The sequence below is a fragment of the Aegilops tauschii genome, chromosome 7 (genome assembly GCF_002575655.3).
Source record: "Aegilops tauschii subsp. strangulata cultivar AL8/78 chromosome 7, Aet v6.0, whole genome shotgun sequence".
Lineage (NCBI taxonomy): Eukaryota > Viridiplantae > Streptophyta > Magnoliopsida > Poales > Poaceae > Aegilops > Aegilops tauschii.
Genome location: NC_053041.3, coordinates 87,666,766 through 87,683,858, shown reverse-complemented (window position 1 = coordinate 87,683,858; position 17,093 = coordinate 87,666,766). Strand labels below are relative to the sequence as shown.

General features: G+C 48.1%; 1 pseudogene; it reads right to left on the bottom strand.

Moving 5' to 3' along the window:
- Positions 1 to 1,963: 1,963 nt before the first annotated feature.
- LOC141026867 (uncharacterized) lies at positions 1,964 to 4,569 on the bottom strand (annotated as a pseudogene).
- Between the last annotated feature and the right edge of the window lie 12,524 nt (positions 4,570 to 17,093).

Genomic DNA, 17,093 nt, shown 5'->3' with positions numbered 1-17,093 from the left:
AAGGTCCAAGAAAAATGATGCAAGCACAAGCCAACAAGGAGCTACATAAGGGAGCCAACCAAGTGGTAGCCAACAAGTGCCAAGCCAACCAAGAGGTAGCCAACAAGTGCGAAGGCAACCAAGTGGTAGCCAACAAGTGCCAAGGCAACCAAGTGGTAGCCAACAAGTGCCAAGGCAACCAAGTGGTAGCCAACCTAGTGGTAGCCAACAAGTGCCAAGCCAACCAAGTGGTAGCCAAAGAGGATCTAGGCAACAAAGAGGTCGGCAACTAGGACTTACAAGAGGCCGTGGTGGTGGTAGAGCTCGTGGTGGTGGTCTAGGCCGTGGTGGTGGTAGAGCTCGTGGTGGTGGTGTTGGCCGTGGTGATGGTCTTGGTCGTGGTGATGGTCAAGGGCAAGGTCGTTATAGAGGAATGTTTGGATACCTCGATGGACCATTTCCATATGTTCTTGTTTTTCATATGTTCTTGTTTTTCATATGTTCTTATTGTCTTTACTAACCATTATGTTTCACTCATTGTAGGTCTGGCGGCCTCCCGACCCAACAAACCAACAATGAAGGAGGATGGCGAATATGAGATGGCGGGATGGTGGGAGAAGGCTGCGAAGAAGCTGAGAGGAGGATGCAGCCGCACTAAAGAAGAAGAAGGAAGAGGAGCTTGAAGAGAAGAGGAAGGAAAGAGTGAGAATGGATAATGAGTGTCGCGCTAGGGAGCAAGCGTTGGTGAGGAAATGTGAGGAGGCACGGAAGAAGCGTTAAAAGGATTTTGAAGAAAGAACCATGAAGCTTTGGGCAATTGCAGCTGAAAAAAGAGAGAGGGAAAATCAGATATTCATGGAGAGGGTGGTTAAGGAGGCTCACCGCATAAGGAAAAGAGAGGAGGAAGAGGAAGAAGAGAGGAAGAAGAAGAAGGGAAAGGGGCCTTGCTCTACGCAATAGAGCTATGTCATCTTCAACTATGCTCTTCGATTTGGTTGTGAACTACTATGTGTCATGAACTACTATGTCTACTCCTCGATTTGGTTGTAAACTACTATGTGTCGTGAAGTACTATGTATTTCCTCCTCGATTAGGTTGTATGAACTACTTCTCAAGTTGAAGTACTATGTGTTATGAACTACCATGTGTCGTGAAGTACTTTGTGCATATGTTGTCTTCACAGTTGTTTGCTTACTATGCGTCAATCGTACTTCACATCATACGCCTATGTGTGCATATGCCAAAAAATTCGCCAAGTCAAAGTGCAACGCCTAGCCTGGAGGCGCCACACTATACAGTGCAACGCCCATGAGCTAGGCGTTGCACAAGTCTGTAACTTGCAAAGTTTCTATTGCTCTCTGGATAGCTCTTCCCAGGCGTGCAACGCCTCAGAGCTAGGCGCTGCACTGCTGCATATGATGCCTAGCTCTAAGGCGTTGCATAGTGTGGCGCCTCCGAGCTAGGCGTTGCACAAGTCTGTAACTTGCAAAGTTTCTGATGCTCTCTGGATAGCTCTTCCCAGGCGTGCAATGCCTCAGAGCTAGGCGTTGCACTGCTGCGTGTGACGCCTAGCTCTGAGGCGTTGCACGCCTGTGTACAACTATCCAGAGAGCAACAGAAAGTTTGCCTCCAGTTTGGGCCAAAAATTCGCTAAGTATTTGTGTGGCGCCTAGCAGAGAGGCACCGCACTGTACAGTGCAACGCCTGCGAGCTAGGTGCTGCACTGTACAGTGCGGCGCCTCTCTGCTAGGCGCCACACCAACACTTAGTGTTTTTTTGTCCCTCAAACTGGGTCATTTTCAGGCACAGTTCAACATTTCCTAGAATAAACAGTAATGATCTTTAAGTTCAACAAAGACAACATTTCCTAGAGTGACCATCACAACAAGTTCAACATTACTAAGACATACAATCACTTCAAGTTCAACATAGAGCTACCACCACTCCAAGTTCAACGACATAACAAGTTCAACATTACTAAGAGCTACCACCACTCCAAGTTCAACATTACAAATAGAGGAGGACGACTAGTTCCTTGAGTGCTTTTTGGCTCCTCCCCCCTCCTGTTGGCTATCTTCTTCGCCTTCCTAGGAAGAGCAACCCGCTCCGGCTCCGGCTCCTCCTCGTCATCCACATAGTCATCCAAAGCCGCCATCCGCGAGGTGCCGACCGTCCTTTTGCCTCTTTGGGTGAAGTCTTCAGGTGTGTATTTATTGATTCCCTTCCTAGGCTTTAACTCGTATGCAAACCGAACTTGGTAGGTCCCCAAGGTCATATCATCAACAACCTATTACAAAAACAAAAGATATGGAAAGACCGTGTGTCAGGATATAGTTAGCAATGCATCAACAATTGAATATATGCTCATGCCATACCTCTTGGGTGACCACACCCACATCCTCATCCTCCAAAGGATCAGCATGGCCAGAAGTGGGATCTGATGGTGTCAGGGACCTAGACCGTTCTGGTGATACATACTCGGGGTCACGACAACCGAAAAGGTTTGATAGCCGCCTTAACCTTTGGTCCTGGCGCTGCAACATGTACAAGTGAATGAGACATCGAATGTAGCAACACATGTTAAGTGCTAGTTTGAAGGAGATGTGAACCTTAATGAATGCTTGAAGTGCACCTTCCCCATCGCTTTTGCCAGCCGGGGTTGTTTCCAGAACAGTCTCGGTCTCATCAGCTGCTTTCTTGATCTGGGCACACTATGAACAGAAACGGTATTAACGTGTTAGGCAAGCGAAGATGTGAATAGTGCGAATGGAAAAGCAAAAAGGGCAAATACCACAAAGTTCACCATTGGAGCTGAAGGGACTGAGTTGCCTTTCCTGACTAATGCATTGTACTCGTGCTGGGCTAGCTCATCAAAAACGTTGGGATCTTCCAAAATCTCCTCAGCATACGCCGGCTTGCATACCTCCACATGGGTACTTGCAATAAACCATGTGAGATAGTTGTTGAATGCGATCGGGCAGTGCTCATGAAGCTAGGCTCGTTTTCCAGCCCTAGCTTGCTCCACACTAAGCGCGAACTGTACGACATACTTCCTATGATGCTTGGCCCAATCCTTGATCTTCCGCTGCTTTTTCCTATCCAACCTGCAAGTTAGAAACAAAATATTAGCACCATCGAAACCGCCGAGAAGCTGCTAAGTGCTGAAGGTTAATTATATCTTACGCGTGTAGCAACTTGTCCGTGTCCTCCCACTCCGGCGGGTGTGGCTGGAACAAACCAAACTGGCGGTACACCCGATGTGGCAGGTGAAGCTCAACCCCCCAGTTGCATATCAGTGGGCACCGTATATGCCAGAGATCCCTATCCCTAGTGCACATCGGGTTCAGCCTGAACTCTATATATAGGGTTACCAAAACTCTCCCCTCTTCCATACGGCTCCCATTCCACCTCAAAATAGCATAGAATGCAAAATTGATTTTGAGTTACGATAGAAGCATGATAATCACTTATGCAATGTCGAGTCACCTGCTCAGCCGTGATCGTGTCCAACTCGCTCTTGTACAACTTGTACATGACCGAGGGATCATTCGTCGTCTCATTTAACACATACCACTTGGGCCGTAGTGGGTCATCTTTGTCGTCCCAATCCTCGTACTTCACGGTCTTCGGTCGTCCAACCGGCAAACGCTCCCAGCTCCATATGGAAAGTGCGAGCATACAACCACCAATACCTCCAGATCGCCTACAACAGGCTTCGTCCAACTGCACATAAAAGAGAACATGGTTGAATTAACAGCAAGATCGCATTGATAATGTAGCAATGAAGTGAAAAAGAAACAACTTCATACCTGTCTATACAAGTAAGCCAGTGTCGCCGAACCCCAACTCCATTTGCTATCGAAGACGGTCAACGCCTTCAACCACATCCATGGAGCATTCTTGCCTGTGCCATCAGCAAACATAGTCCTGGATATCACGTACCATATGTAGACACGAGCATATGTCTTGACCTCATCCTCATTAGCGTCCTCATGGCACGTACCAAAGTGCCATGTAATCCACGTCAAAAGGAGCACCGGCTGCGACTCTTTCCTTCTTCTTGTCTTCTGCTTCTGGTTCCCGAGGCTCCGGAGGAACCATATCGATAAGGGCATGCATCTACGCACGCCACCCTTCAGAATCGGTGTTCATACATAGAGGCTTCCCCTCGATAGGAAGACCAGTGATCATAGCAATATCCTGGAGCGTCACGGTCATCTCCCCGGTCCGAAGATGGAAACTGTGTGTCTCCGGCCTCCAATGATCAATAAGCGCGGTGATTACTGCAGCATTGTTGGGTGGCGTCGACCGGCTGACCAACTGAATGAAAGGGAGAAGTCATGTCTCCCTTACATACGGTGTGTATCGCTCATCATAGCGCATCCCCCCAAGGCTGATCCCGTGAGACCGAAGCTTCAGAGGTGCAAGCTCCTACAAACAAACAAATCATAAAATTACATATGAGCCATTTGTGTTTGAAATAAACACGAAATTCATAACACCGGCCACTTTTATTATTACCCGCTGCTCCATCGACATAGCGTACGACCGGTGTTGTTTGTCCCAATGATCATCGAGAAGCCAAACCATCCTAACAATTTCAAACAAAGCTTTCTTATCAACACGATTATCTTTTGAATACAAATAAACTAAAGTATGCCTACTATATGCAAAATTCAAAGCATATGTATCCAAAGCATTCTTGTCAATACGAATATAATTTCAACACAAATAAACTAAACTAGGCCTACTTCATGCAAGATTAAATACACATCTCTTTTCCATATAAAATAACATGTCAACCTATGTATCTAAACCATATATTTTCAATAAAATCAACTAAACTAGGGTTGCAAAATTAGGTACATGCAAGATTCTAATACATGCAACATTCAAATCAAATCAAATCAAACAAGGGTTCCCCAAAATCTTCAAAATAGCATACATTATATGGATAGAAAGAAGGAGATCAGAGGAGGATACCTTCTTGGATGGATTGGTGAAGGAATCCACGGACCAAATCGTCAGATCTGAAGGATTCAGGAGAGGGGATTGAGAGGAGAGAGGAGAGGGCCACCGCCGCCCTTTCTAATCTATTTCTGTAACTGGTGGTGGGTGGGGGAGGAGAGGGCCGCCGCAGCTGGATAAGTCACAGTGCAGCGCCCGAGCGCTAGGCGCTGCACGTTACATGTGTGGCGCCTAGCTTTGAGGCGCTGCACTGCTCGGTGCGGGGCCCGGGGCTGCCACGGTGGACAGAGGTGCAACGCCCCCGAGCTAGGTGCCGCACCATAGGGTGTGGCACCTGCATGTCAGGCGCCACACAAAAAGGTCAGCGGCGTGAAATAGTTTCACGGGCAGTTCATTCTGTGATTTGATTTTGTCCCGAGGTCAAAATTGTCAAATTTGCCCCCAAAAACAGTCATAGGTTCCACCCATAACAAAATGTTTGTGGATGGTATTTTTTTCTCGGAATGGAAATGCAGTAAAAATGTCTGCATCAGAAAAAAATGCAGTCACATTAATTAAGAAGAAAATAGTTACCTAGTTAATTAGTGAAAAAGGGGCAAAAACTGATACAAACTTGGCCACCACAAGCCAAACTCACATGCCCAAAGAAGCCAAATTCAACACAAAGCGCGGACTCCAACTTTCAATACTGCAATGCTATCGTCATCACATGTCCATAGATACATAACTATTTCTTGAGACATACTACAAATCCAAATTTTGCTACTCGAAAAGCATGACGCAATCAGGTTACTTGAAGTTGATATGAAATTGTACCTGTGTAATCCGAAAAAAGGGTGAGAGTCTCATCCGTCCATAGAATATAACTTAGCCATGCACTTTCAAACATGTAATTCCATGTTTTACAAGAGTATAATAGTTTTCATCTTTACGTGAAAGATAGAGTATAATAGGTTGGATTTTATTGCGCTCTCGGAAACTGGTAGAGATAATTTTTCTCCCCAGTTTCTTAGTACTTTATCGGGAGGTGTCGATTTTGATTGGCATTGCCTGCCTCCGAGAGGAAGATCGGGTGGGATCTTACTTGGAGTTAGATGCGATTCTCTGGAAGTCTGAAGTGTAGTGATGGGAGATTTCGCAGTTAAGTTCTGGGTTAAGTCAAAGGCCGATGGGTTTAATTGGGCTCTGGTGGCGGTTTATGGTGCCGCACAGCCCGAACTCAAACCAGAGTTCTTGGCAGATCTTGTTCGAATTTGCGGTTCCGAGCAGCTACCAATCCTGGTTGGGGGTGATTTCAACATTATTAGAAGAAGAGAGGAAAAGAATAATGATAACTTCGACGGCAGGTGGTCGTTCATGTTTAATACCATTATTGAAAGCTTGGATCTGCGAGAGACAGAGCTTTCGGGTAGAAAGTATACCTGGGCCAATACTTTGCCAAATCCGACGATTGAGAAGCTAGATCGAGTCCTTGCGAGCGTCGAATGGGAACATAAATTTCCTTTGGTTACGGTCCAGGCGCTTTCGCGCAGTATTTCTGACCACACGCCTCTTCTGGTGGACTCTGGTGAGGCCACTCACATGGGGAACAAAAACTCCTTTTCGTTCGAAATGGCATGGTTTGAACGAGAAGGCTTCTTGGATCTGATAGCCAGGGAATGGGCTAAGGATGCAGGAGGTAGGACTGCGGTTGAGCGCTGGCAGAATAAGATAAGGCACTTGAGGAGTTTCTTGCGTGGGTGGGCTAAGCATCTTAGTGGGATTTATAAGGTTGAAAAGGAAAGGCTCCTTACACTTATTCAGTCCCTAGATCTAAAAGCCGAGTCCACAATTCTTCAAGCCACAGAGCTTCATGCAAAACTTGAGGCAGAGATGAGATCGAAAGAGCTTCTTCGTGAGGAGGAATTGAAGTGGGCGCTGCGGGCTAAGGTTCGCAAAGTTTTCCAGGGGGACGCGAACACTCAATTCTTTCACGTGATCGCTAATGGCAAGCATAGAAAGAAGAGAATATTTCGGCTTGAACAAGACGAAGGGACGATTTTAGGACAGGAAAACCTAAAACTTTACATGACCGAATACTACAAGCAGTTGTTTGGGCCTCCGGAGGATAATTGTGTATCCCTGGATGAGTCTAGGATTAAGGATATTCCTCAACTTGCTGCTGATGAGAATGATATTTTGACCGCCCCATTTTTGGAGAAGGAGGTGTTTGAAGCTATTTCAGAGATGAAAAATAATAAGGCTCCAGGGCTGTCATGGAATTGTCACGGCAGATGTCCTAGCGAAAGGACTTAGTCGTGGAGCCATCACAACTAGGAAGCAAGAAGGGGTTAATCGGGACAAAGGACACGGGTTTTATACTGGTTCGGCCCCTTACGGTGAAGGTAAAAGCCTACGATCCAGTTTTGAGTGGGATTGCTTATGTCTCGATAACCAGGGAGCGAATCCGCTTGACCTAGCTCTCGATTTGATGTTACTTGCCCTAAACCGCCGCCGGGTCGTCCCTTTATATACAGAGGTCGACGCCCAGCGGCTCATAGAGTCCCGGCCGGCTTATAAACAGTGTCCGGCTCGGTTTCTCTCTATTCTTGCCTTATAATACAAGTTACACACATATGGCGGTTTATCTCTACGGGCCTTAAGTCGCCCTTTGGGCCTTGGGCCCTTAACTAACCCGCCATCTCCAGGAGTCGTCTTGGGCTTCATGAGTCGTCTTAAGTATAACCCGACACCTTCTGGCGGGTCATACTAATAGTTATATCCCCAACATTAGGCTCCAGATTGATTTGAACTGGTTCATGTCAATCTTCAACACTTAGAAAAAATCTTCTGCTCTCTATTGCACGACAATTTGTAACCCGCCATGATGTCATCTTCTGGATTTGCAATAACCCGCCATGACGTCATCTGTCATTAATTCATATTTTATCCAATATATCTCAACGAATCCTTATCTTTAATAACCATCCCGAGAATCGAGGCGTCCTGACAACCTGAGCTTGTCGAGAGAACGACAGCGACCCTCCGCAGCAGATCTGCGTCCGTAAGTCCTTGCTTTTCCGCACCTTAGATCCACATTAGGGTTTGCGAGTTCTTTTGTGTTCTTCATTGTTCATCACGGATTCTTCGTAGTTTCTCCACCGCAGTCTCCTTTGATCTAAAAGAAGTATGAAACTCATGCGGTAGCTGTTTAGCATCCATTTCAGATGCTAGTAGATCCCCTTTTCTTGTACAAAGGCCTCTTTTAGAACTGATGAATTCCTCTGTACTTCATTTTTAGGTCTAGAATATTTTCTTTTCTGAGCAATCGTTTGATCCAAAATAATGACTGTGATCTGTGAAACTTGTTTTTATGACACTTAGCCAAATATCTGTGTTTTTTGATAGATCCATCCAGCCCCGGCGGCTCTAATCACTGATTTAAATTGCAATGCTCAACAGATAACATCAACCACACATGGCGGCTTAAGTAACTTGACTGCTCATGGCGGTTTAAACAACCTAACATAATTAGCCATATACCATTAGGCCCCTTCATAAGCCGCCATCTTGAATACGTACTGTAATATTTGTCTTCTCCGGCTTAAGTTTGAACCGGTAATTTTACTCTTTTGCTAGGCTTCCGTCTTCATAATGCCACCTAAAACACCCGTCACATGCAATTGGGTCAAATCCATCGTCACAGATAGCACACTTGATGATTTTGTGAAGACTGGCTATCTGCCAAAGAAGGAAATCATGTCCTACCGTGCACCTGATCCAACCGAGGAAAAGCCTCAACCCAAAGAGGGGGAAGTCATTGTCTTCACTGACCACATGAACCGGGTTTTTTCCCCACCCGGCTCAAAGTTTTTCAGAGACGTTCTTCACTTTTTTGACCTCCATCCTCAAGACATCGGACCCAACTCCGTGTCTAATATTTGCAACTTTCAAGTGTTCTGCGAAGTGTATCTTGGAGAAGAACCCGGCTTGCTACTCTTCAGAGAGTTGTTTTACTTAAACCGCCAGAATGAACGTGCCAACGGGCCTAGCTTGGAACTTGGTGGGGTCTCAATCCAACGACGGAGAGACGCCATTTTCCCTTATGAAAATCCACCGAGTCACCCCAAAGACTGGAACTGTCGGGGATATACCCCGCGGTATGACCCGGCCGGAAGTATGGCCCGGCCGGACTTGGCGCTTCACCGTGACCCGCCGGAGGACTGGAGACTCACGGGTCTGGCGGCTCACTGTCAGACGACTCACGAGCCTGACGACTCACGGATGACCCCGACGGCGGGTCAGATAGAAGACTAGGCCCAAGGCCCAGAAGGCCGGCTCACGTTTTGTGATGGGCCGGCTTAAGAAGAAAGGGATGACGAATATTTCCTTTACAAGGAAGCAAGACCCGGACTTGTAATTAACTTGTAAGAGAAGATAGACTAGTCCTAGTCCTACTAGGACTCCACATGTAACCCGCCCCTCTAACTTATATAAGGAGGGGCAGGGCACCCCAAAGAGGAACAAGCAACAAGAAATAATCTCTAGGGGTAAACACCGAGAGCCGGACCGGCGACTCTCCCGTGATCATAATGAGACCTAGCCCCAAACAGCATGTAGGGTTGTTACCGGATGATGTTTCCCGGGGCCCGAAGCTGTCTAAACCCTTGTCTTGTGTGTTGATCCGCCCTGCGTATCTCATCCCAACCAACCCCTCTCAAGCTACTACATAGATGCGCTGGCCTCACGACTAAGTCCTCACGCTAAGGACATCTGCCGTGACGATTCCACGACAGTTGGCACCCACCGTGGGGCTCGCGCACGGTGGTGTTGAGTTCTTGAAGGGATTTCATCTAGGGATTGAGAAGTTCGCATCCGGACGAAGGAAAGACCAATTTTTTTGAAGGGATCTGCATCAACTTCAAGTTCACTGAATTGAGATTAGAAATTTTACGGGCAGTAACCATCAGCTCTGTTAACAAAATCATCAAAGAAAATCCCGAAGATTTGGCATAGGCCGCCGTGTTTCTTAGCAGGATCATCTACTGTCACCAAACGAGCAAATCCAGCATGGAAACTTGAAGGAAGACTCAGACGTGGGCGGTCAAACCTGCCACGACCCGGAAACCGGGCCAACCACAGGATCTCCAGAATCAGTCTCGATTGGTTTTTGTCTTAGATTAAAGAAAAAGAGGAAAACGGAGGGTCACGACCCGGAGGTTGAGACGGACAGGGAATTGGCAATAAAGCGTGACTCTGAAACGGACATGGCCGCAGACTCAGGCCTCCGCTGCTCGCCTCACGCCCTCGCGCCGAGTTGCCTGAGCCGTCGTGGCCAGCCTCCGCCTCTGCAGCCTCACCTCAAGCAGTCGCCATGGCTCACTCCCGCGGCCCCCGGCTCATCTCTGCATCTGCTGGTTTGCCCCAACCTCGCCGTTCTGCCCGCCGCATCGACTTCCGTTCGCCTCGCACCTGTGCAGCCCCGACCGGCTGACTCCGGCGCTGTTTCTTTATCTAGTACCCGCGCTGCCTCCTGTGCGGCGACACATCAAATCGCCGGCCTTGACCCGCTCGGCACCCGCGACTTTTGCTCCGCCCTCGGCTCTGCTTCGGATTGCCGCGAGTCACCGCGGTTTCGGAGTGCCTTGGCCTCGCCTGACGGCCTCAATCACAACTGGGCCCCTTCCTTCTCTGAGCCGCAGGCGCGCGCCCTTCCGACCACGAGCCGGCCCCGAGTCACCGTCGATACAGGCTGCCACTGCATCCTCACCTTCAGAAGTTCTCCAACCTGCCGGCTCTCCGCCGTCGGAGGGCTGCCTCTGAGCCGCCGACAAGTTTACTCCCCTGCCGCTCGCCTCGGGACGCCTTGTCCGTGGTCCGCCACGAGCCACTGATTTCGAGCCGTCCGTGCTTCCATTGAGCCGCCATTCCGGGCAGCCGCCGTCCCGTGCTAAGTCGCCAGACCGGGTGCCCCGGGTCTCCGCTCCTCGGCTGCCGTCCCGTGCTGAGTCGCCGACCAGCCCTCTGTTCCTCTACTGGCCGCGGATTACGCGCCCGCCTGCCCAAGCCGCTTTCACCTCGCCGTGACGCCTGCGAAACCACCGCGGCTGCCTCTGCCACTGCCCGTGGGCCCGCTGCGGGAGCGACGGCCTTTCGAGCCACCGCCGTTTCGGCCTCAAGCTGCCCTCCTGGCCTTGAACCACTGCCGCCAAGTCGCCGTCACGACCACCGTGGCCCTCGCCGCTGTGTGCTTTGAGCCGCCGCGGACACCGTGGCCCTCGCCTCCTTTGCCGCAACGCTGGCTTCCAGCTCGCTTGAGCCGCCCCCGCCGGCGCACAGAGCCACTGCGGCCGCACACCTTGTCTGCCGCCTCACCAAATGGCCACGCCTCGGCCCCTCGCACTGCTCCGTCCGGGGTCGGACTCCTCCTTTGCTGTCGTGTGAGCCGTCTCCGCCTTGAGATGCCCCGTGCGGCCGCTCCCGCTGTTTCTTCTGCTGTGAGCCCGTGACTCATCTCCGCTTTGCCAAGGCGTCCCCTGCTGATGTGGTCGTGTCTCACCAGTACAAAACAAAAAGAAAATTGGGGGTTCAGCCGTAGGAATGGAGCAGTGCATGCATGCATGATGATTCGAAGACTAGTCTGCCGACAATAATGGAGTAGGAATCTCAATGGACAAGTATACTATTCTCAAGTTTACAGCAGGTCGATGGCAGTCAAGATGCTGGATTAAATCCAAAAGACACAAAGCAAAGTACACTAGTACTGGATCAATTACGTCAAGGCTGATTTGATTACTTATTGGTGGATTACTACCCACGTGGAGGCCTGGAACAGTACTACAAGTATTATGACAGCAGACCATTATTAATTACAAGGGGTGTCGCAAAAGGGGCCAGCATTATTTTTATGCTAGCGCTTGTCAGTGCCATGCTGCTTGACGGATACGTGCGCAAGTCGCCGCTCCCGCTACATCAACACAATACAATTAACTTGCCCGTCCGCACCGGCTTACAACGTCGTGGATGTCTCTCGCGACCGCACCGATTTACCACGCCGTGGCCGTTTCTTGCGACCGCGCCGGTTTACGATGAGGAGGACAATTTGCCCGTTTGCACCAGCTTACAACGCCACAGACGACTCGCCCGTCCGCCCTCGCGGCCGGTTCACGTGTCTGCGCCAGCTTACAACGCCGTGGTCGACTCGCTGTCCGCGCCGGCTTTGAAAAGTCACGGACGATTCACCCGTCCACACCGGTTTACCACGCCGTGGCCGGTTCGCCCGTGAGCGACTTCAACTTCACCTAGCGATCATCAATTTCATGGCGGATTATTTCCGGCCTGGCACATCAGGTGATATCCATCTAAAATGTATTTTATTGGTACATATTATTTTGTCAAAGAGCAGTTTATCTTTGTCTTGATCTGCAATATTGTTGATGCAGGACAATTGTTCACTACATCAAACCGACGTGGTTAACTCGCCCGGCCGCGCCGGTTTACAACACCGCGGCCGGTTCATCTGTCTGAGCCGCCTCTGATGCTGAGGTCGTCTTTTCCGTCCGCCTCTCGCGTCCTGGTCTACATCAACACACCGAGCCGCACCTATCTGCATGAGCTGCGTATTGAGTATGAGCAGGTCACTACTTGGGAAGCCCGGTTTTCTTCCAACAATTTGGAGGCAAATTATCATATGTTATCAGCCGCCGTCTGCACCTGGATGGCTCAATGGACATGCGCACAAGTCGCCATCACTACAGTTTGGTTTCAAACAACCAGTTGGAAGGAACCATTGGCCGAGTTGCTGACACGGCTCATACGGGATCATTTGTAACCCGCCGCAGTCACCTCAACCTTCTGTGGATACACATCGTGTTATCGACACCAATGATATACAAGTTATGCCGGGTTATATCACGGTTAAATATGGAGAATCTCAAGCCAACTCCTCGAGTCATCTTGAGACTCGGGGGCTACAGTGACATGACTCGGGAACCCCGGGTCGTTGGAGGAAATGATAACCTGGTTCCGGAGGCTGCTACCATATTGATGAAACTTTAAAGGTCGTCAGAAAATTGCCGGTTCAAATAAAGATTCTGGTTTAAAATCCGGTTCAAGAGATATCTTTCTCCCGCAAAGTTTTGAAGCTCTCAAATCCGGTTCAAACGTCCGGCTCAAGGTAAAAAAGTATCTTATAAAGCTTTGAAGCTCTTAATACCCGGTTTACAAATTTCCGGTTCAAAAAGAGGTTATCTCTCACAAAGTTCGAGTTCTCAGGAAAAATTAAAGGGACCAAAGAGAGTCTGTTATAAAGCACAACTCAAATATAGGTACCCTGCTTTAATGACCATTGGGAGCTGATCGTATTTGAATTTAGCTTAAACCTTTTGGTGTGACCCTGATCGTATTCGAATCGGAGTCGTTAAATATTCTCATGATCACTAGGGGGCTTCCTGTTCAAACATAGGTCGTATTCGAACCAAAGAGAACATAGCTGTCGATACCCTTTTGATCGGCACACTGCCGAGCTCATTGGGGAGTTTCTTGGTCATATTTGAACCATAGCTCAACCCCCTTTGGGAACCGACGTGGATCGCATTCGAATCAGCGTCGTTAAACAACTCTCAAGGTCATTTGGGGGCTTCCTATTCAAACATAGGTCGTATTCGAACCAAAGAGAACATAGCTGTCGGTACCCTCTTGATCGGCAACGCCAAAGCCACTGGGGGCTATATGATCGTATTCGAATCTTAGCTTAATCCCTTTGGGACGTTTTTCTGATCGTATTCGAATCAGAAGCCTCAAAATTTTGAAGTCTCCTTTTGCAAACAGTTTTCGGATTTTATTTGAAGCTCTTTTGATCATATCTAAAGTGTATATGAGTGGTTGCTATTTAACCCGGCTTGATTTTTGATGATAAGCTGCCGGCTTATGACAATCATCATCTATGTGGAAGCATTGGCTTCTATGGATTGGGTTATCACACTTACTGCACATGTATCATAAGCCGGCAGTACAATTCAATATCACAGGTATGATATTGTTTATACATGATTATGTTTAAACCGGCCCTGGCTATGGACTTTAAGCCGCCGGTATGTTTTGAATTGCGCCATTGGAATCATGCGCGTATCAAAGATTGGGTTATCACCCTTATTGTGCAGGTCATATAAACCGACAATGCAAATTCAATATCACAAGTATGATATTATAGTTATGTTTCAAAGTTATGATTCATAACAGGATTATCTGTGACTCCTTTTTTACACATCAGTGGTCATATGTAAGATATTATGACCCGCCCTGCGGTAAACTGCCAAGGGTTCTTGTGATCTACTTGTGTGCAGGATAAGACTACATTTGGGTGGTTACCCGCCCTGGCTTTTAACGTTAAGTCGCCAGGGCATATGTTGTTTAAACTCTGTGCAGGATTTACAGAGCTATGACTTGCATAAATGATTAAGTTCAAGCCCATCATCAAAGATTAAAATTGGTGTCTCAAAAGGGTTATCAATTCTTGATTTTCTCAAAGGCTATAAGCCGCCAGGTTATAAAAATTCCGGTTTACAATGGAGGCGTATTAAATCGTCATCGGCCAAGAGCCGCCGGGTATTTAAACTCCGGGTTTACTTATCAACCGATGAGGTATTCAAAGTCGCTTTGGCGCAATGGCTATTATTTTATCAATGGATATAATTTATTCTACAATGGAAGGAATAGTCCCGAGTCGCTGCAGGCTTACGACCCGACACTGGGGGGCTACATTTTCAAAGTTGAGATTACATCAAATATGCAAGTCCCATGTCACTGCCAGCATGCACCATGGCACTTGGGGGCTAATGCAAAGTTATTTTTACTGGCCTTATTGAAGACCCGACTCATCACATTGTAATGAGCCGGCCCTTGGGGGCTACCAATTTCTCCTGTCAACAATTCAGGGTACACAAGTTTAAATCCATTATATTGAAAGGTCCACTACTCAGTTGGAAGAGTACAAAGCTCTTAACCTTATGGACGTGGGTTCGGGCCCCATGGAGAGGATTACAACATATGGTATTCTTTTCAAGGAAATATATATAAAGTCCCAGCTCAATATTATCTTACTGAGCCGGCCCTTGGGGGCTACATGTTGCTGCTCAAGTCTATATCTACAAAGTCCCTGCTCATTATTGCATAATGACCCGGCCCTTGGAGGCTACACCGGTTGAAGTTTTGTGAGCATAAGACAATTACAAGTCCCAGGTTGATACAAGCATGACAACCCGTCACTTGGGGGCTACAGGTAACACGGATATAAGGAGAAATACTTTCGAATTCTTAGTTTTTGAGAAAATCAGATTGACCCGGCGTCACCAATCATTATGACCTGGTGTCTGCAACAATCATAGCCCGGCGTCATCAACAATTATGACCCGGCGTCGGCAACAATTATGACTCGGTGCCATCAATATTTACAAACCGGCAATGTTGGTAATATTAAACCGGCAAGTTCTACATCTTTAAACCGGCTGAATATCAGATGAGTATTTCAAGACCAATATTTCTTAAGCCGGTGCTTTGGAAACCGATTCAAGTGGATTATCTCTTACAATATTTCTCAACAAGAGACCAATGTCAGCAAATTGACTCTGAAGCTGGCCTGTTGACCCGGATTTTTTCAAAGGAAATATCTGGATTTTTTGCATTGGCAAAATTTGAACATATCTGCTAAAGAGATTTGCTATGAGATTATGGATACATATCAAGAAGGAAGATGACAAGGACTTAAGGATGATCAGGTGCCGGCTTACAAAGAATATTTAACCCGGAACACAACCTGTCAAATTTGTTCTTGTGATTATATTGCAGATTAGTTTAACATGGATAAATCCAAATTAAACTGGGGGCTAATGTCGGGGATATACCCCGCGATATGACCCGGCCGGAAGTATGGCCCGGCCGGACTTGGCGCTTCACCGTGACCCGCCGGAGGACTGGAGACTCACGGGTCTGGCGGCTCACTGTCAGACGACTCACGAGCCTGACGACTCACGGATGACCCCGACGACGGGTCAGATAGAAGACTAGGCCCAAGGCCCAGAAGGCCGGCTCACGTTTGTGATGGGCCGGCTTAAGAAGAAAGGGATGACGAATATTTCCTTTACAAGGAAGCAAGACCCGGACTTGTAATTAACTTGTAAGAGAAGATAGACTAGTCCTAGTCCTACTAGGACTCCACATGTAACCCGCCCCTCTAACTTATATAAGGAGGGGCAGGGCACCCCAAAGAGGAACAAGCAACAAGAAATAATCTCTAGGGGTAAACACTGAGAGCCGGACCGGCGACTCTCCCGTGATCATAATGAGACCTAGCCCCAAACAGCACGTAGGGTTGTTACCGGATGATGTTTCCCGGGGCCCGAAGCTGTCTAAACCCTTGTCTTGTGCGTTGATCCGCCCTGCGTCTCTCATCCCAACCAACCCCTCTCAAGCTACTACATAGATGCGCTGGCCTCACGACTAAGTCCTCACGCTAAGGACATCTGCCGTGACAATTCCACGACAGGAACCAAACATGGTTCTACTACCAAGATACTTCTCCGGCTAATGAGAACCCTTTGCCCGGCTTTCGCGCCTCGCGCCTCGAGTCTACTCATCCTTTACCAGACAAGCTATCTGCTGCTGAACGCCAGAAACTTGCCCCCACCATGACCAAAGTCAAGGCTCTTTTGGGGAATGGTTTGAGTGGTATCGATTTGGTCCGGGTCTGGGTTGCTTGGCGGATCATTCCATTAAGCCGCCGTTCCGGTTTGATGTGCACCTATACCGGTGAGAAAAATGATTCTCTGTGGCACAGTTCTGTCGATTTACCTGAAGATGTCATTGATGATATGACAAAGTCGCTCTTGAACGAGAGCCTAGCAGATTGTGGCAAGTTGTGCTTAAGTCCTTTCTGCAAAGCTAACCCGGCTCCAGCGGTAAGCCGCCAAACTTGAGTATTCTTACTTTCACCCTTAAGGTTTTGTCTTTACTCAGACTCTCGCTGTTTTTCACAGGCTAATGATCAATTTTGGAAAGCAAAGTACGACCATGAAGCTGCAAAGAAAGCCAGGAAGGCCAAGAAAGCCGCCAGGAAAGCCGCTGCCAAGAAGAAAGGGAACAAGACCAGCGCTTCGGATTTGCTTCATTTA